The following is a 22,032-nucleotide window of genomic DNA, read 5'->3' as shown; positions in this document are numbered from 1 at the left end:
TTGTCGTAGTCCAGGGTAGGTCTAAACGGTGAGCAAATACGCGCGCGATATTGTTTTTCTGTAACAGACAAAATTCCACGCGAGCGAAGCCGCGGGCGGAAAGCTAGTATGTAATAGAAAGAGAGGTCAATAAGTCAAAATGACTAGCATGCAACTACTCGCGTATAAATTGTAATCACGCACTTATTACAATACATACATGATTAGTCCGTATGCGTACTGGCGATGTATATTTTGGAGGAAGATAATTGACCTAAGTCACTACAAAGTATACGCGAGCAGTACGCAGCGTATGCGTACTGGTCGTGTATAGTTTGGAGGAGCTTAGTAAAAAAAGTCATATCCAAACTATACTCGATTAGTTTCACACCCTTGCGTTCTGGCTATGTATAGAATGGAAAGACGCAGTTTTACGTAGGCTTGATAAATACCTTAATAATAAGGTAGCAATCAAAGTTAGTAAACTCAGATTTGAATCAAATATTAGGACCTAAATGAAGACATGGGATATGGCCGATAAGAAAAACGCATTGATATTTATCCCCTTACTAATAAAACTTACACGCTCGTTGAACAGTGTTTTAAAGTGACGTTTAGTATGGAAATGTCATTTTAAAACAGTGTTCAACAACTGTGTAACTTTTTATTAGTAAGGGGGTTAAAGTTTAGATACAAATAGATATTGATATTTTAAGTTTTAATCGTATAATAATTGTGAATGTCATCTTATCCAATAATTGCTTTCTATATGGCCCCATCACTAAAGTAGACCAAGTATTATGTTAATATTTTTTACTGTCCTCAAGAAAAATGGATTACACTTTAAAAATAGAATAAAAGGACAAGTTGGACGTCAACAATCAACAATAGTGATAACGCGCGGCCTTGCCCGCCATTTTATTGTTTCGTCCTCCTTTGTCGTGGGGTTCCTTAGGCTGGTTTTATTGTCAATCATGCGTAGGCGTCACTTACTTATGATGTGCTAACGTCGATATGCGTCCAAGGAAATAACTTTTTACTTTGCTGTGTCTAGCTACTAGAATGTGCCACGAATTCCCCACGAACGCCCCGCGGATGACCCACGTACGCCCCACTTAGCAATCTGAATATACCCTTATACGCACAGTTGACAGCACATCAGACTACGTTTTCTTGCAAAACAGCACTTACAACTGCTTAAGATTAATGTGTCTGTAGATATACATATTTTCGCGCGCGTTATCTACTATGAAACCGATCATGCGTTATGCGCACGCGGTTCTTAACACGTGAGGCAGAGTAGCGTAGAGATGGCAAGTAAATACTCAGTTACTCAGATATCAGCGTGAAAAATATCTGTCTTAAAATGTAGAGTCGAAATAAACAAACTGTTTCTTTATTTTAGGTAGAGGTACAGTAGAGAAGGTAAGTTTTTAGATTAGCGTGAAAAATATCTGTCTTATGGCTTTAACCATTGTATTCTGTAGGTATGTTTCTTATTGCTCCCTGTTTTAAAAAAAAGCCCTGAAACTTATTGCAGTGATCGAAAAATATATGACGCCCATTGAAAGATATTTCGGGCAATAAATTAAAATACTACGTCAAGTTTTGATAAATAAGTAGGTACTTACAATTATTAACTCTCGTCTACTTGTTGATAATTGAAAATCACTTTGTCATTATTTTTTATCGACTTTATTGCATTTTTTAGAGACAAGCTTTTCGATTACTAATATATTTTAACTGTAAGGTGGCTTGTAAACACCCTCCCTCGTTAAAACTTATAAAGTTTTTCTGTACTTAAGTAAGATTTTTAATAACATCAAAGAAAAATAAGAGCAATCAAATATTTTATGTCAATAAAATTATTATCGTGTACCATTTTCAGGAAAGTAGTAAAGGACAAGTGAGCGTCAACAATGATAAGACAAATACAGTCGAGAGCATGTCAGACTACACATTTTTGTCGCAAAATCGCTTTTATTACAATTACATACGATGCCAGTGTCAAGCTTGATGTGCTGTCCTTTTGTTTGTTTTGCACCCTTATCAAAGCAGACGTATGTATTGGCAAGGTCACTTTCCTTTTATTGAAAACCTAACGACGTTTGTGCAAGGCTACGAACGATAATAGAATCTTCCAGAAATAAACTATAGTAAAAACATAAAAGAAAAGGCAGTATAATAGGTATAGTATTTATTCAACGACAAAAACATTTTCCATTAAAATGTAAGATGGATTAATATTATGAAATCATTTAAGTTCAAAATCGAAAACTATTGAATTTGAATCTAATTTTGATCGCAGTGAATATCCGTGAAGATACGCAAGTAAAAAAAAAATCGCAAAGTAAAATCTATATATATAAAAATGAAACCCGTTTCGCGTTGTCACGGCATCACGTGTGAACGGCTGAACCGATTTCGATAATTCTTTTTTTTTAATGTTTGTGGAAGTCCAAGGATGGTTCTTACGGAAAAAAATATTAAGAAAATCTCTACGCTAAGGCGGTACGAAGTTCGCCGGGTCAGCTAGTATTCTATAAATAAAAAGCTAAATGCAAATTTTGATGCGTCTAACAAATTAGTCTTCGATGAAGGTGACATAACATATTTGCACAATATTTTAGCAGTAGCACACGCAAAAAAGCTTTTGCTTTGCGATCTTACTTTAAAACCGGTATTTGATAATAAGTAGAAATACAGACAAGTTTTTATTTACACGTGCTGCAAATGTAAAAATGGACAAACATCCTGATTTTCACGTACACATACGTGCACAAATTAGCACAGGAAAAGTGTAACACAATAATTTGTACCTCATTACAAAGCTACACTGCACCGCAAGGTCAAAGATATTGAGTAGAGATGTTATGGATATGTGGTTTCGGTTATGATACGGTTACGGATATAGGAATAATATTATACCGGTTTCGGTTACGGTTACGGATACTTTATTATTTCGGATATAATCCGAAAGTTTCGGTTACGGTTACGGATATCTGTGCTTTAGAATGCAATTTGCAATAGTTATCCAACACGGTTCATTCAGGCCGCACACTTTACATCGAATAAAAAGTAAAAAAAAAAATGATACTAGCTATAGATTATAAAGGTAAATCAGGCTGTTATGCCTTTACAAATTATGCTATAGAAAAAACATTTAAACTGCCTACATCCGAAACTATCCAAAACTTTTGAATCGGTTACGGTTTCGGATATTTTTTTATTTCGGATATCCGAAAGTTTCGGTTACGGTTACGGATATCCATAACATCCCTGAATTGAGCGATACCGCGTATGACACTCGCGTGCGTATGCGCTGCTGCTCGAATTAATGACTATGGATTGTGGTGCATTTTAGAAAACAAATTGGTAGAACAAACAACTCTATGCATCAAAGCACGGAATAATCGTTTTGAGCAGTTTATTTTTACCAAATTTTCGGCAGATTTAAAGTTGCTCCACTATAAGATCTATTTAAATATGAATTGGTAATGTGTATTTATTTATGTGTTAAAAAGCAACAGATATCGCCAACCGGTTCGACGAGACGAAACCGATTTCGCACATAAATTAAAAATGTGACGTTATTATACAGTTTAGTTTGAAAATAAAAAGATTAATCAAGTCTCTCACATACATAATAAATAGTGACTCTATCTATGTATATACTACGTATAGAAGGTACTTCTCACCTATCAAGGTATAGGCTCTTACGAGCATTTGACGATTTGTAAGTACTAATTTAATTAGTCTATACAAATATGTACAGATAATTTTGATTTAGATTTTTTTATTTTTGAAGTGTAATTTTGTTTATAGAGTGGCGATTTAGTTTCTTAAACCTGCATTAATTTTTCCCTGTACAATTATTGTTATATGCTGCAAGGTCATATCGTGACTGGATCAGGACACCTGCGTGCAAGTCCGACGTTCGTGTTCGACTGACTTTATCGTTGTTTTACACAAAATTCATTTCTTTAACGGAATTCTAAGAAGTAAAGGAGATTATTAACCTGATTTTAAGACACGTTTAACAAATTGTTCGTTTAAATAATTGATTGTTTTGTTAGTCATAAAACATTTGTCTTCGGTGTTATTTATAATCCACAAATTAAATAAATTAAAACATACTAGTACTCGTATTTCTTTTAGTACAGCGCACACTTACTTCAGAAAACAGGGACGGAATTACGTACTTATCTATATTTGTGTTATTTCTTCTAAATTTAAACATCAAATATCGTTTTGTAATAAGATTTACGACTGAGAAAACGTTTTTATATCCTGACATTTATAAATAAAGTGTTAAAACCACTTGAATTTGAGTAGGTACTTAAATTATTTAATTGAGTTTCCCACTTTTTAACCAGGAAGTTAACTTAATAAGCTGATTTTAGAAAACATTTTTAATTTTCGCTTATTACATCAATTATTGCTTTTTATTACCTTTATGTAATTTAATTGATTTGGAAAGTTATGTTTTGACAGCTTCTTTATTACGAAATAATGGAATTATTAATACAGTAAACATAAGGATCATAAATATCAGGTAATCAAGAATAAATTAAGCGAGGAAGTGAGCACTTCGTCTGCAATTAATTTACCAGAAGTGAATGAATAAAGCATTATTGATATAAAATTACAAATCCTTGTAATCTTAAAGGAAATATGTTTTCTTAGAAGAGCTAAAGACAACTCAAGGTGTTAAGATAACATCGATTTGAAATTAACTCTATTTATGAAAGGTATTTTAAGATAAATCTTAAAGAATTAGATGATGAATCATTAACATAAGGAATTAAATATAATAAGGAAGTACAATTAATAACAACCTATTTATTTATAGAAGAGAGGGAATAGGCACTTACAGGACAGATAATATGTACCATCCTAGACTGCATCTCACTTAGCATCAGGTGCGATTGCGGTGAAATACCTGCCATGTTCTGCATAAAAAGAAGAATAATCTAAACATCGGAAGAGGGTGAATTTAGTGTTCAAATACAGAACAAAACTGTATGCAACCTATTTGTCTGACAGATAAGACTTAACGGCAAGTTATAAAACAGGCCCTAGGGCATCTTAATCATCAACTCCATAATAAATTAGCCTATGATAATCAGTTAATCACACACTTAACGTCTTGCCACGTCATTTTAAACTATTATTGACTGACACGAATGTCATCATTCAATCATAGCAGTTATTATTGGATTTAGATATCCTGTCAAGTTGACAGTTCATAATTAGTACAACTTGATATTAAAATTAAATAATTGAATAATGACTGATGATTATTCGCTCTACGTCGCCGAAAAATTTCGCAATTTGAGTGATCGTTGGAAAATGAAGTTCGTACCTACATAGGGCATTGACCTCTAGAATATTAAAATATCTTCAGATACCTTAAGGCACCCCGCAAACTACAGACTTAGTCATTCGATAGTTTAGTCGGCTTCCGATTTGTATGAAGTATCGGCCGACACCAAATCGTTGTAATGTGCGCACTTCTATAAATGTTAACAGCCCGACTCAAATATCGACTGATCTAAAACTGCAGGGTATTTAACAATGCGAGGAACAGAGATTTTGTTTATGAGAACTGGGGTGTTCTCTATCTCACTGTTGATATCGTAGAAGGTGGCTAATGGCCAAAAATGCGAACATCAGGTCTAGACGTTAGGCTACTCTGATTTGGTTATTCATATAGGTATCCTTAGTCAGTAGGTATTAACCATCCATTCACGAGCTAATACACAAGATAAACGTGAATAAAACTTATGTAAAAGGTGTTTGCTTTGTTACAAAACATGTACAGTCAGCGTCAAATATATGATGACACCCAAAGTGACCAAAAAGTTGATAACACAAGCTTATTCCAATTGTAATAAAGACGTGTTGCGAACTTTTTGGCTACTTAGGGTGTCACGAAATATTTGACGCTGACTGTACAGTTAGCACATCAGACTATTCATTTTTGTCAAAAATAACACCTTAATACAACTACATAGCCCGACGCCACTGACATAGCCCGGATTAGCAAGCTGTAGTGGCAATGGGCAGGGCACATAGTACGCAGAACTGACGGCCGATGGGGCAGCAAGGTTCTGGAGAGGAGGCCGCGTACCGGAAAACGCAGTGTGGGACGTCCACCCACAAGGTGGACCGACGACATCATAAAGGTAGCAGGAAAGCGCTGGACGCAAGCCGCTATCAACCGGATAACATGGAAAGCATTGGGGGAGGCCTATGTTCAGCAGTGGATGTCCTATGATGACCACTACATAGGATACCTTTAGCTTGAAATTTTAGGTAATGTGTTGGAACATTTTCGAGGAATTCATAGATAAACCGCAGGCATGTGGGTTTTTACTGTACATAATGATGATATAACGAATCAACAAACTAATTACTTGCGAGTAACTCTTTATCTTAGTGGAAAAGTAAATGCAAGGCGGTTATAATAAATCCCCAAAGTTTCGCAGGCATTTGGTCCCATCATTATCAAATCATCATCAGGCAGTTTAATCACCATTGCAGGCGGACGACCTTCTTAAAATTCACAAGCGACTAAAGGAATGATACATATACACTCCTCATTTTAGTAAGCACTCCTCATTATTCACCTGTAACTACATAGAGTAGAGAAGAAAATATGAAGAGAAAAGAGAAAAATAATCCTATTTGTTTTAATTTGTATCGTATAAGTTTTTATTTATCCATGTATTTGTTATATTTTCTCACTCTCACATAAATATGGCGTGCTCTGAGGTTTTTATGTCACCGTAAAATTGTGAATTCCGTCAGATTATAATCTGACGTAGTTAAATTACAATCTAACCTAACCCACTGTTAGTTTACAATCTAACGCGTTATATTATAAACTGACAGAGTTCACAATTTCACGTTGACATTTATAAGACAGTATTCCAATGTAGAGACAAACTCTATGGTAGCCGCATAACGCGTCGATGTCTTTTTCACTATTTCTCATAAATACGCGTACAGTTGGAAAATCGATCTTAATACAAATCCACAAAGTGCTACAGTATTTAGCTTGATGTGCCACCATCCACTTAATAATCACGTTACTTTTTATTAGAGAAATACAAAATTTTCTTTTGGCCGAGGTCTGACTGGGTCATTTGTCATATTTCAGACAGTTTGTTTGGTCACGCAAATAATTTGACATATTAATTGTTTTTCTAAAACGTATGCGTATGTGTAATATAAGTTGTATTATGTTATCAGTGGTAATCAATAACAGGTTTGTTTACATTAAAAGTACCTATGCTTTAAGATCCAATTTACGAGAAAAATTACAGAAGGAAATAATGAACTGATGTTTTAGCTTATCAATGGTATGCTATGGTATGGTAAAAATTTAAGAATAATTTTGTAGTTTTTAGTCGCAACTTACCGTCAACCGGGGCGACATCTGTTGTCAGCTCGACGACAACTGACACCTCATACGTCTCGACCTCCAGTTTTTCACCCGCACTAGTTTCTTATGCGAACGATAGTCACTAGTCACGTGACATCACTTTTTCACTTCACTCGTCGCCCACTGAGTTCACTTAATCACTTTATTCACTTAAGGTGGTCAGCTGTGACGACTTTCCGCTTCCGAATCGATTTTGTCGCAGTATCTTTATTAAATATTGTTTCCTATGGATTAATAATGTAATAATTAGGATAATGACTGGTGATACATTCACATCATAAGTTATGGTGTAAAATTATCACTAGTAAGAAAACCGCCAGAAAATCGCTACTGAATTTATTATTTATCGATCGATTTTATAAATAACTTCTCAGTGGACATTCGATAACTTTAATAACATTTTTATTGTCAACTATTAAGACATTACAATCCTTTTCCACTAAAACAAAGAACTAATTACTTACGACTATGTCTAGAGTTATTAGTAACGACATTTAAATGACTCTAAAAGGTACTATAATTACATAATATAGTTAATCGGTAATTATTAAACATTCTTCACAACACTATAGTCCGCCGACAATTTTTTAACGTATTTTGTTTGCAGCATGCCATATCTCGCAAGTCGCGTTCAAATATGAATTTAAGATAAAAAAAAGAAAATGAAAATCAATTACTTTTATTTTCTTTTTTTCTATTCAAGAGTTTTTCTGTTATTTGATGTGTTACTTACGTTTTTTTTACGTTTAATTGCCACTCAATTTTCTTAAAATCTTTATTTGCTTTTCTTTTTACGCATTGGATCTGTTAAGCGCAATTTTTAAATCATTTTTTTTTATCTGCAACGCTAAAGTGAAATTAAAACCCAAAGTGAAACTGCTCTATTTTCAAATGACTAAAGTTTATTTTTCTTTACATGTTTTTTTTTTCTTTTCGTTGACGACAATACTTATCTACTTAAAACCAAGTCATGAACAAGGATAAATCGCGAAAAATAAGTTATTGTCTCCTTTACCTTGTTGGTACTAGATTTTCATTGCAGAAAAGCCTTATAAAGGAAAATTCGCAGTTCCTATGTCAATTGAACTGTTACAAAAGTCGTTATTATCATAAACAGGTTTTCCTTATTGCTTTAAGGAATTTAAGAGCCTTTATTGTTATACAGGGTGGAATTTTGTAATACCACCTGGAGGGAAAGTACTCTTTAATACAGACAGAACATTGTACTCGAAGAAAACATTCCTTTATTTTTGAAAAGAAGTAGAACTGAATATTTATAGCTGCCTTTTTTTACATATGACAATTTTTCCTTAAAACCTTAATACTTGTCGTTATTATTGATTTTGTTCTCTATTTAGTTACTTTGATGTAAATATATCAGAAAGATTTTTAGGATAGAGCGTCAATTTAACGACAATAATAATTAATATTCAAATTAGGAATGAAAACAGAACCACCTGCATCAGGTAATTAACGTTTTTTTTTTGTCACACATTTTTATTAAAAAAAAGCTTTTAACATATTGCTGTGATGATAAAAGAAATAACTGGCGATCAAGTAAGTATTCAAAATTGTATTGTTGAATGGAATATCCTCATTCAATCTAAACACCTCGTGCTCAAGTGGGATAAAAATAAACAGACGTTTAAGATCTTAATTGATACTGTTTTAACAGCGGTTATCTATACGTCAGTACAGTGTCACATGTTGTTTGCCCGCATTAGATGTTCCATTTGCTTTTAAAAAGAAATATCGTGTACTTTTCTATGTTTTTTTTAAAAAGTAATCTGACACTGGGATTGCGCTGCCACGAGTAAATTGACAGTTACATAATGTAGGCCAATTCCAACTTCAATATTGACACAAATATGAGACATAAAAAAAACAAACAACCAATTAAACGATTAATCATATTACTGGATTACTGGACCAATTAACAAAATTACTCAACAAGTATTTACGGTACACTATCTACAAATTAGTAAACGATATTAAACCCCGTATATCATTTATGTGGAAATGAACTGTCCGGTTAATTGTTATTGGATACTTTATAAGCGATGTACGGTTAATTACATAGACAAGACGAAGAGCCGCTTTTTATTTCCCCACGTGACTCGGAAAATCTTGCTGTCGCGGTTGACAGCCTATCCTTGAATGAGACAGAAAAAAGTTAAACAGACCTCGTGAATGATGATTCCAAGTCACAATAATAACTCGCACTGGACACTATTATTTCAAATTTAACTCTGAAACGTAACTATCCGCGTTACGTCCACTGATACAGAGTCGGTAAAAGAAAACGCGGTAACCCTAAATGAGTGTAATTGAATCGTCATTTCCGCTAATTCTCAACTCGTTTAGTTCTGTTTACGTGTAACAATCCTAGCGCTTCACATCTAGAATCAGCATAACAATGATTCCAGAACAATAACTGGAGATAACGCGTTTTCCGGGTAAATAATGAGATGAATATTCATCAACTTCTAATTGTTGAAATCACAGTTGAAACACTTAAAACTCACAGATGAAACAACGCGCAATGTCAAGAGCAATTCACAATCTCGGTCGATAAGGAGTCATTTATCACTTGTTGGACGTATCACGATTGCATCTCGAGGAGTGATAAGGCACTACCTGTCGCGGCGTGCGTCGCGCTCGGTGCTCCACGCGCGAATGCCGCTTGCTTTTGTTTACGGTCGCAATTACGTAGTCGATCGAATTTGCAGGGCGAAGGCTTCGCCGGAAAATCTGGCTAGCGGCCAGCGTGACGTCACCGCGATCGAATCCAAGTGCAGCCGAGAATCGAACGCTGATAACGCGTGTTTGTAAACGTTATTCGACTGTTTCCTTTTGTTTAGCGCCGTATTTGCGGTGGGAGGTTATCACTAATGGTGGCGACTTGTTGAATGAGTGATGATTTATGTATTTTCGAAGTAATTAAATTGAATTCTAAAGATTTAGGTAATGACCGGTGTGCGAAGCTGTCAGTGCTAATAGGAACAAATTGAAATGGTACACAGGATAGAAGTAAATTTGGAGTTTCAAGGAAGTGCTTTATGTCCTGCAATCAAATCTTCATTTTGTTCTTTGCACATGGGGTCTAGGAGCTAAGTTATGTAGGAGCAAGGATTTTGTGAAATATGGCAATTCGTGTAGAGTCATCTTTAAATCGATTATTCTACAAGTTACTTTCGATATCGACTTCAAAGCAGGCTTAACTTATGCGTAAGGCTTGAATGCACGTTCAAACCACATGCATCCGATTGATAAATCGGCCGCGGTCGACCTGATAACGATTGTTTATGAATCGAATGCGTTTCTTTTGTCTCGGCGGCATAGTTATCCGTGGTATCGTTGTGTTTTGTTTTTAGGTCCTTATAAGAAGGTTGGTAGTATTAACGGTCATGTTGTTTTGAGCTGTGTGATTGTTTATTGTTTGGAAACGTAGTTCACTGCTTGACTTCTCACCTGAAGGTAGTGCTTATGGAAGATGTTAATTCCGTGATTATAAGTTGATCCTGTTGTTTTTTTTTTGGTGTCGGATAAGGTAAGGTGTAGCTTAGTTATAAAGCTGCCTGTGCGCTTAGCAGGAGACTCGAGATCAAGTTCCGATACGGATGTAATGGCATCCTCAATATTATATTACCGGCAAAAAATAAATTAAAAAGATTAATCATTAGTCCAACAAATCCAGTTGTATATTGTCAATCATGTCCAGAAGATCTGTGGTTGCTAAAACAGAATAAATTGATATATTACTCGCAGCGTGAAATCTGACGTTAATTATAAACTTAATTAAATACCACAACATCTCTCACGATCGCTCTCAATATGACTCAATATATTACAGGCGATGCGATGGCAGATGAAGTTAAACGTTTGTAAGAGGCAGCAATGGTAAGAAGTGCTAATTTGCTAACATTACGGGACTATTCCCACCTCTCGTTCCCTCCGCTGCAACTCCTGTGTACAGGAGCCACAGCTTGACCGCCGATAAAAACCCAACCAGTGAAAGTCAAGTTTGTCCCGGGGGAAAGTTAAACTGTCATTGGACCTGCAACTAAATTAATCAGAAAAACATAGGAGCAGTTCGAAGTTAAGGTTTGACTTCCCTCCATTGCAAAGCGGATGACAGGTGAGGTGACAAACAAAGGTTTAGTAACCTTTATGAAAAGATATGCACCACGGACAATAAACATCACACATTTATCATTAGTACTTAAAAAGTAATGTCGCAGCAATGGAAGTTAAGTATATTATGATGATATGACCTTCTAAAGGTTGCAGGCGCTGGATGCGGGCCGCTTGCAACCGGCCAATTTGGAAATCATTGGGGGAGGCCTATGTTCAGCAGTGGACGTCCAGCAGTTGTAAAGATTATGATAATGATAATTGGGTAGTGTTTAAAAGTGGAATAATTCTGATTAAGAACCAGGGTTCTTAATTAGAATTATTCCACTCTTCTCCACTCTTCCCTGATATGCGAGTCAGGACTCGCAAATCAGAGAAGAGTCATATTATGCACTTAAAAAGTTCTCACTTAACCAGACTTTTTTACGACCTGCGTCATAGTAATCACACACTGTCAAACTGCACAAAGGGCAGCCATGATAATGCATGATTATAAGCCGAATTATCTGATTATTTCTTTTGTATTACAGCGGCGACATGGAAAATTAAGGACGAATGTTTGACCTGTTGGGTGGAGGTCACAATAATTTGGCAGGAACGGAAAATTATTAGAATTGTATTGTAATTTTTCAATTTATTATACAAGTGTATTTTTAAAACACGAGTCATCACATAATTAGTAATTACAGTATAAGTATGCTCCTAAGATGACCTCTAGAGATGAATCTAAATATAACTTTCCATGGAAATATACACAGCGTCAACTTATTATTAGACGGACATATTTTGATACGTTCGTTTTTATACATAGAGACATATGTATTTAAATAGAAAACAGATTCTGTATCTATACAAAAAAACAATCTACTCAAAATTGGTAAACAAGTTTTTTGTGATGTTTGTTGAACTAGTAACGTGATCTCAAAGAGCTGTGATTAATTAATGTAATTAAAATAACAGGTTAACAGTATTCAGAATTATAAACTCGTTGTTAATTAATATTTAATCAACCTATCGGGATTAAGAAGGTAACGTTATTTATGGAGCGTTTAATATTAACGTTCAAACAAGAACGGATTCAAAACTTTGAAAATCACCTATGTATTAATGGATGGATGCAATGGAAGTAAATTCCCAAAGTACCTAATATTCTCAGAAGTGACAAGTCAATATTTATTATCATTGAAAAAAATAAAGTTCCAATTTTCCTCATTAGCTGCATACATGAATATAATCCGTCATGAGCATGACATCAGTTGAAAAATCTATTTAGGTTCAACATCATCATTGAACTCCTTCGATTTGCTACTATAAATTATATTAAAGTAGATTCTTCCTGGTAGTACTGGGTGGCGCAAAAGTAAAGACCCTATTTGGTTCAGCTATAAAATTTTTTCTAAATTAGAAAACTAGATTTAGGTTTTTTTAAATGTATATTTGTGCCATTAAATTTCGTACCATTAGGATTTAAAGACGATGTCTTTTAAATGGTGACCTCCAGAGTTGATACACATTTGAGCCCTATTTATGACATTTTGCATAACTTGCCGTAACACTTCCTGCGATATGTTCGTTATTTCTTGACGAATGTTTTCTTTTAGAGCTGCGAGAGTCTGTGGCTTGTTCACATACACCCGAGATTTCAAAAAACCCCAAAGAAAGAAGTCTGGACTGGTCAGATCGGGTGATCTTGCAGGCCAAGGCAAATCGCCAAAACGAGAGATAACTCGGCCTGGAAAAGCGTCCGTAAGAACATTGACACAATTATTCCACGTTCTTGGGGAGTAAAACGGTCCATGTTTATTTTCAGTGTATTTTACATTTGTTCACTACACAATTTTCAACAACAAAATGACAGAAAATGTCATATAAAAAAATAAAAAGTATTTTCTTTAGTGCCAGTACTTTTGCGCCACCCAGTATAAACAAAGACACATCTATATACTATCGTATCTAATTTAGTTGTAATAGATGATGTATTGAAAAAAAATGTATGTTTAGCCCTTAAGGGACATGTAATGGCATGTAAGAGTAAATATTTTTATTTTATTTATTAGTCTTTTATTTTTTTATTTTTAGTTTGATGATTTGTAAGTACTATTTATAAAGTCTATGCAAATACAGAAATTTTGACTTTGATTTAAGTGTTCTTCAAAGAATTTATTGTTAGTTAATTTACTCTACGTGTGTGGTATTATATGTAAATAAACACGTATACAAACAAATCCACAAATGCTTGGATATTAGGTGCATTTTTTAAAACAAACTCTTTCAAATCAATCGCACATTAATAGATTTCAATTTACATGCAATTTTCCTCTTAACAAAGTCTCGTCTCATCATTACCTTTCCCTGTTTTTTATTACTTACAGTTTCTCGATTATGAAAAGGTAAAGTCCCATTTGAATATGCATTATTGGCACATTTATGAATGCAACGTTAATTGACTAACGTAAGAAGATAGCACATCAAGCTGGAGAATTGGCATCTTATTTCATTAGAATAGAAGCTATATTGCAACAAAAATGTTTATATAGATGTGCTGCAAATAGACAGGAGAGGTAGTCATAAAGTGACGGTAGATGAATGTGATGTATGTGTCAGTTTGTCAATATTTTGTCGAATAAGGAGGAAAAATCTTTAGTGTATTTGCAAATGTCTAAAGTCTCTATTGTTTGGCATACACACGTTTTTCAATTGAACTTTGTATAAGTATTCGTTCGTTTCAGCCAAATGACGTCCACTGCTGGACAAAGGCCTCCCCTTAATGAACGGTCCTGCGCTGCCCGCATCCAGGCTCTTCCCGCGACCTTTACCAGATCGTCGGTCTACCTAGTAGGAGGCCTGCCCACGCTACGTCTTCCAGCCCGTGCCGTGGTCGCCACTCGAGAACTTTCCTGCCCCAACGGCCATCGTCTCTACGAGCTATGTGCCCCGCCTACTGCCACTTGATTTTAGCAATTCTGCGAGTATAAGTATTATACTGTATAATACTGTATTAAATAAGTAGGTAAGTTAATGTACAATTTATTTGATTTTCACATATGGTTCAAACTTAATTATTAGTAGAATCGGAAAAATTAATTCCTAAGTTTTATTAGAAGTAATATTTTTATTAGTATTTGCATTTTCGTACTCAGTCGTAAATAATGAATTTAATTACTACAATGAACTGAGTAATATAATGCGTTGACCCAAATGACTGGGTTGCCAATAGGTACCTACGTAGTTAGATTAGTATAAGTATGTCAATTTACTCAAACACAAATATTACGCACTTGCTTATGTAACAAGTTTAATGATTAACTGAGGTTTTTCCAAACAATAACATTTACCACAAAAAATTGTTTATTAACTGTTTGTTCTTTACTGTAACATCTTGCATTATGCCAGTTTACATAATATACAAATTTTTTTTTTCAGCATTTTTTATTTATTAGAAGTTTTTGGAAAATCGCCTTCTTTACAAGGTCATTAAACCCTGGTTTCTGATTTGAGATTTTAAACTTGAGAATGCTCATTCTCTACTTAGTATGAACTTAGGTCTTTCTATTTTAATATTATGACCACTTTATTTACATTAAAAAAATACGGAAATATTTCGGATAGTCTGCTTGTTTGTATTACGCTGATTGAAAATTCTCTAAACACGATAAATCGTGACTTCTTTTGTTATCTTAAACTAATTTACGTATCTATCTATCGCTCTATTTAGCATTTCATACCTAAGAGCTAGTCTTGATCATACGAAATATCGGTTATGTCATAGAAACATTATTGCATGACGCAAAAACTGGACAGGTCCGGGAAATATTCGCTCAAAACATTTTTAAGTAGGTGCCCTATTTAATAAAGCTTAATTAATACATGTAGAGTCCGCCTGGCTAGTTGCACCATCTTATTTTAACTTTAACAAATGTCAAAAATCTCTGAAATTTCATACAAAGACACCGGTTATTGTTATAGTTACGGTTAAAGTAGTTGGTGCAACTCAGCCTAAGTCTTTCGCGATGGCAACAGTATTGTTGTTAGAGGTAAGATAGCCAGCTGTTTGAGGATTCTGGGTGAAACTCGCTGCCATCTTTGGCTTGATCATCACTTTCCATCAGGTGAGATGCAATCAAAGAGCTTCCCTGTTGTAGTAAAAAAGGCATTACAACTCTTAAATAACTTACTGGGCGTAGTGAGTGTAAGAAAATCTTATTTTTATGGGTTCGACGAGTTCTTGAACTGTCGCCAAGCGTGGGACGCCCTCTAGCGAAATTGGCGATATTTTGTGAAAAGTGGATAGTCAGTTGAAAAATAGTCGAGAATGCAGGTTAGTGACGAACATTCAGGGAGGTCTGTGTCCAGCTGTGGACAAGCTGGCAATTTTGTAACTATTATGTAGACGGGGAAGTCGCCTTCCATTCCACGTAGCATCAACTTACTGCGTCATTATTTGCAGTTATTTCTATCTAGGTACGAGTATACCTATCTACGTAATAATAAGATAATGTTTGGTCGCTTATTACCAAAAACGTGCACAGTTCCGAAAAAAATACTCTAAACTAAACAATACAGAACACAAGGAAAATAGAACCTCCTCTTTTTCTAAGTACATTAAAAATTGCTTGTTTAAAAATTAAATTCATCACGAGACACACTGACAGTCGTAGACAATTTATTGCTATTGCGTCACATGTTGATTTATTTATTTATGCCCAAGATTTAAACTGTTTTGGACTTATCCAAACGAACAGCATCCAGCTTATTTAATATGTTGATCATGTCGTAGTAACCACACGTGAATGGATCGATCACGCGTTTCTCGGATGGATGACCGCATATTTTACTAAGCGGTTCTAAATGGTAAACTAATCTCAATATTATGAATAGACAAATAAATAAATATTTATTTTATTAAATTGTTGAGAGTTGAAGGCAGTTGGTGTCTTTAACCCTTCTTTTATTCATTAAAATTGCACTACATTATACTACTTATCCCGTTAACCACTCTTGCTTTATGCTTGTACTAGGAGAGTTTTTGTTCGTTCGTTCGTTTCAGCCGAAAGACGTTCACTGCTGGACAAAGGCCTCCCCCAAGGATTTCCACGAGGACCGATCCTGCGCCGCTCGCATCCAGGCACCTCCCGCGACCTTCACCAGATCGTCGGTCCACCTTGTGGGAGGCCTGCCCACACTACGTCTTTTGGCTATAGGAGAGTTTAGCTACTTAAAATAGTCCAGCAAATGATGAATCCAGCGTTCCTCGGATCTCGAATCGACCAGTCCGACATCGACACCGTTAAGTTATTATCGCCTTTGTGTAGAAAAAATAATTAAGTTAAAAATAATAGGATAATATTTTGTAACTCGTCATTAAATTAGTACTAATTTAGTGCACTACTTACAAATTAGTGTCCTCGTAAACAAACTCCATTCTCTTTAACACGTTACCTGAAACAATAAACGCAAATAAGTTAACTCCTCAACATTTGAGCAAAATATTGACTTAACTCTAAAATTTTAGCGCAGTTTATTTCGCTGTGGACTTAGTGGAGGCTCAAACGAGCCGGTCAGGATCCTCTTGAAGAATCAAATATTTATTTCGCAAATTAAGGTGATAACTACGTGACGAAGTGGCGAGACACGACTTGAATAAATACAGTGAATACATTCCAGCAAAATGAATAACTGAAATGAAATGAACTTACATCAATTTGTTAAATGGCCAAGATTTGGCAAGCGCCTTAACTGACTTAACGCACTTGCCCAAATTGCTTTTTCACAGCACTGCCCCATTTAGTGCCAAATTTAGTGTCTCGAAAATAGGGACGTGTAATTGCGCTAAATTTACTTATAATAAAATCTGTAGAGAGGTCAATTCTGTACATGAAATATATTTTCAAAATAACTATCAGGGGGTGATTAGTGATCGATACTGATGCCAAAAATGCAATCAGTAAAATTTTTGTCTGTCTGTCTGTCTGTATGTTCCTTATAGAAACAAAAACTACTCGACGGATTTTAACGAAACTTGGTACAATTATTCTTCTATACTATATTCTCTATACTCTATTCCTCTATACTATAACCTGCCCAGGAGTATCCTGGGCAGGTTATAGTATACTTAGGAATTCCCACGAGAACAGGAATAAGCGGGAAAATCCTTTTGTATGAAAAATCTAAACCGCTTAAGTTAGACGCTTGTAATTTGGTATGTAGGTACCTTAGTAAATTTAAAGCTTAGTTACAACAAGGAATTTCCGAAATTCGCACGGGAACAGGAATTAGCGGGAAAATTCTTTTGTATGAAAAATCTAAACCGCTTAAGTTAGACGCGTAAACCGCGTAAGATAGATGAAGGGGGTAAAACGGGATCCACGCGTACGAAGTCGCGGGCGGCCGCTAGTTCATAAAAAAGTAGTACTTAGGGTAAAGGGCCTACCGCTTTAGGGGTTCTACTACGCATGTGTCCTTTATAAACTTAGCTATTATAAATGTAAGAATTCACCGAAAGAGGTAAAATACAATATGTGTAATTATCCCAAATAACGTCAAACTTAAAAGCTTAAAACTGCATATTCTTACAAAGAGCAACGTTTGCGCATAAGGACGTACTTTGACATACAACATTGTGGGGCCATGAGGTACGCGAGTTGCAAATAATAATATGTATATATAAATAAGTCTTGAAATATTTATTCTAAAGGGAAATTTACATCATTTCAATTAGGACTTTTAACGGTTCTATATTGATTACATAAAATTAGGTCATAAGTCCTATTCTTTGTCTTACTACCGATTTGTGTTCATAATAATCTCTCTTCATAATTTTATTTTTCATACTTTTTTTATTCATACATTTTTATTACTACCATCGGAGCTCATAACAGTTAGTAATCATAATTTTTTTATCAATACTGTTAGGTACTACCAAGAACCATTTAAAATACATAATTTTTATTTTCAGATCTTTTTTCTTCATAACATTCATTGATCATATTGTTTTAATTAATAATGTTGTTACTAAGAACATACTTCAACACATAATGTTGTTGTTCAGAATAATTTACTTTATAACAGACATATTCGTATCTTTAAAAAAATCATATATAATTTAATAGAGTAGATAAGCATGCAGAGCATGCAGCATGCATTTGTATCTCCTCGTCTCCGGCGCTGCGGGATGTGCAGCCCTCCGCGCCTCCGGCTTTTAAATTACACTCTAGGGGCAGGGCAGACAAGACTACGTGGAGTCAGTTTTGCAGCGATTCGTTTCTGTCACGTTAGTTTTGTGGCACAAAATATTATTTTTTTATATTGCCTGTTTTGGACCATTTCATATTAATTTAATGTTAGAATACGATTTAATACGAATATAGACATCATGATTTTCAATAATATGGATAAATACACTTATGAGTAATAAATTTATGAAAACAAATATTAGGATACATCACATTTATGAATATTATAGTTATTTATTCGAATGATTATGAGTTTCGATCATTAGTATAGAAAAATATATGAAAACAAATATTAGTAAAAACTAAGTGTATGATTAGTGATATTATGAATATCAATGATTATGTTTTTAAATATGTAGGTTTTAATTTTTTTATGAAGAATGATCATTATGGTATCAAATTGTATGAGAAATATTTTCGGACCTCCAATGATAGGAATTGAAAAGTTATGTAAGAAAATGCGCTACCACTTTTAACTTATCCAAAAAAATCAACGAATTAAAATTAGGTACAATATTTCTAAATAAATAATAATTGAGATAAATTCCTTTTGAATTTTCCTTTTAAATTATGTTCAAGATTTAAGGTCTGATTTCTGTTCATTACCTTATGACTCAATTGTCTTTATATAGAAATTGTTACTGTTGATTTGATCGTCTATACCTCTGAGTAAATAGGAAATAAATGACTGATTTACTCTGAAACATTGTGGATGCAATAAACAATTGAGTATTGAGTACGTATTTGCTTTGATTTCTTCCATTTATAACATGATGTAGTCACCTCATCGTATGCCATCCTATGACCCGTCATATTACCTATATTGATTTAATTTATTTGTATTTACTTAGGTATACAGCTAGTTTCATGGCCCCACACGAAAGTGGCCTGCCTTGCGCACGCGCCTTCGCGTCTCGCGCGGCCACCTTGACACTTCCGGTAGAAATTCCCGCGACACTAGCGACACCGATATTGGTATTCAGTTTAGATGCAGAGATACATATTTTATTATAGTAACACAGTGTTGCATCATTTTGATTGTGTAATTTGTAGAACCAGCGTGACTGGCTTTGCAAATATAACAAAAACTATAAATACATATATCGATATATTCGTAACCAGCGAATCACGCAGTATTAGCACAGGAGGTATAATTTATTAAATAAATAAAATATCAGTCCCTACTCTTTATTTTCAATAAATATCTTTAAAAAATATCACTGTTACAGAGAATGATTGTAACTCTACCTGTTTTTTTTAACAAAAAACCTACATAATACGTTTTCAGTGTTCCAACTTTGGCGTAAATAAAGCTCAGCGTAAAGATTCACAATTAGGTATTTTATAATTTTTGTTGTTTTATGTGCAGTTTCGGATTAAATAACTTTTGGAATTGAGACCATTACGTCAACCTAAAAGTATACTGCACAGTGCACATATAAGGTCTACAAGTAGCTATTCCGTGTCTCTACATAGAAACTTGTCTAAATAGAGTGGTACGAAATGCCCTATACGGGAAATGTGAAAATTGGCTATAAAGCAATTAGTATTTATCACTTACATTCGCTTAATGTGACCCATCTAAGGCTTATTCCATATACAAGCGGTAATTATAATTATCTATTAGGCATTTAACGCATTAAAACAAGCAATCGTGAATTTTCCAAGTATAATTTTAGACAAGTCAAAATAATATCTTCAAATTATTGTCAGAGGTATACCGATGGCTTGATTATAGTAAAATAAAATAAAAATAAAACTCACTTTTTAGAGCCTAAAAATAATATTTTATGAAGACATTTATGCCTCATCAAACTTGATAAATTGATAAAGAATTTGATGAAAAATTAATGGCATTGCAAATGGCAAAAATGCAAATTTTATTCAAAAAAATCCTTTAAAACAAGTTAACATTTCAACTACACTCGACATCAAATAAATCGCACCTCCCACTACAAGCACTTTCAAACGTATGCATCCCCACTTCCCACCAATATTGGCACCATTTAAAAGCCTAGTTCTAAACTTCATTTCATTAATGGAAAGGTTTTTATCCCAAAAATGTGTCTTTAGAGGGATCCAGAGTCACTTCTTCAAAAAATAGGTAGTTACGCCTGAGCCAACTTTTATGGCTATAAAACTGTTAAGTTGGGATTAGTCGCTATCCATATGTTGAAGAGGACACGTGAGATCATTATTTGGTTTTATAACCATAAAAAATCGTCTAATTGATCCCAGAGGTGAGCCCAAAGTGAGGTCTTTTTTCAAGTCACATTTATGGTATATGTTAATCGTTTATTAAGAAATTAAATGTGTTTTTCTTTAGGGATATTTATTGGGCTTTCAAATAATACCAATATTGTTGGGGCACCATGATTGTGTCAGAAAAAAATCTATAAAGTTCGCGTCGCGAAAGGTGCGGTTTATTTGATGTTGAGTATAGTATACAACAAAAGAACTTTGCGTGACTTTGCTGCGTAAAAATGACCACACACCACAGATAAATGTTAGTGTCAATTAACAAAACTAATNTAAGGAACCATAGACTTGGCATGACTTTGTCTAGATTTCATTACTTTTTAGAGATAAACAAGCAGCTCCATCGAGACTTGGCTAGTTTTTTACAGAATGTTTTGGTGGGATATTAATTACCACAAGTGTTACCTTGTCAACTGCCATCGGTCTGCAGATCGGTCGTAACCTTGTAACGTTAAAAGTTATTTGTATTGTTATAACGTTTTACGTTTTATTAGTAACTTCTCTACCATCTTATGTGCGTATTCCTATATGGTCTCTGGTCTGCACCATTTTTATAATATTAATACTTAGTTTTTCATCTGTGATGTTTAAACACAAATTCTCAATTTGCCTAATGATTATGAGTAAATCGATTTCTGGTATAAATGTACCTTAGACTTTCTTATAACTACTGTATAACAATAAATATAATAAAAATCCTCTCAGTACCTCAAAGAACTTGCATTCATTTGTAAAAGAAACATTATGGATCCCACTGACCCTAAACCAATTAACTATTATTCTAGTCTAGAATCTATTTGTAGTTTTATTAATGCATAGATACAAAATAAACACTATGGGGTAAAACCAATCGATACTTAATCGATTATAGCAAAATTGCATTGTTAATGATGAAGTAACTGATGATGACGTAGGTTACAATGAACTACGCTTCCATGTTAAGGCGGCGATACACAAGCCAGTTACATGGTACTTACA

At 34.4% G+C, this 22,032-nt stretch overlaps 1 protein-coding gene across 2 annotated transcripts in view; it reads right to left on the bottom strand.

Annotated features, from left to right (window-relative positions):
* Positions 1 to 10,110, bottom strand: part of LOC114355110 (uncharacterized) — a 159,807-nt gene extending 149,697 nt beyond the window's left edge. For both annotated transcript variants that reach the window (XM_028307788.1, XM_028307789.1), the window contains exons 1-2: positions 9,955 to 10,110; positions 7,406 to 7,653 (exon numbers count right to left, since the gene is read on the bottom strand). The gene's annotated coding sequence lies outside the window, so the exon portion shown is untranslated. The remainder of the gene's footprint in view (positions 1 to 7,405; positions 7,654 to 9,954) is intronic.
* Between the last annotated feature and the right edge of the window lie 11,922 nt (positions 10,111 to 22,032).

The sequence above is a fragment of the Ostrinia furnacalis genome, unplaced genomic scaffold (genome assembly GCF_004193835.3).
Source record: "Ostrinia furnacalis isolate ACB-3 unplaced genomic scaffold, ASM419383v2 OfSCF2341, whole genome shotgun sequence".
Classification (NCBI taxonomy): Eukaryota; Metazoa; Arthropoda; class Insecta; order Lepidoptera; family Crambidae; genus Ostrinia; species Ostrinia furnacalis.
This window is presented reverse-complemented; position numbering and strand designations above follow the sequence as displayed.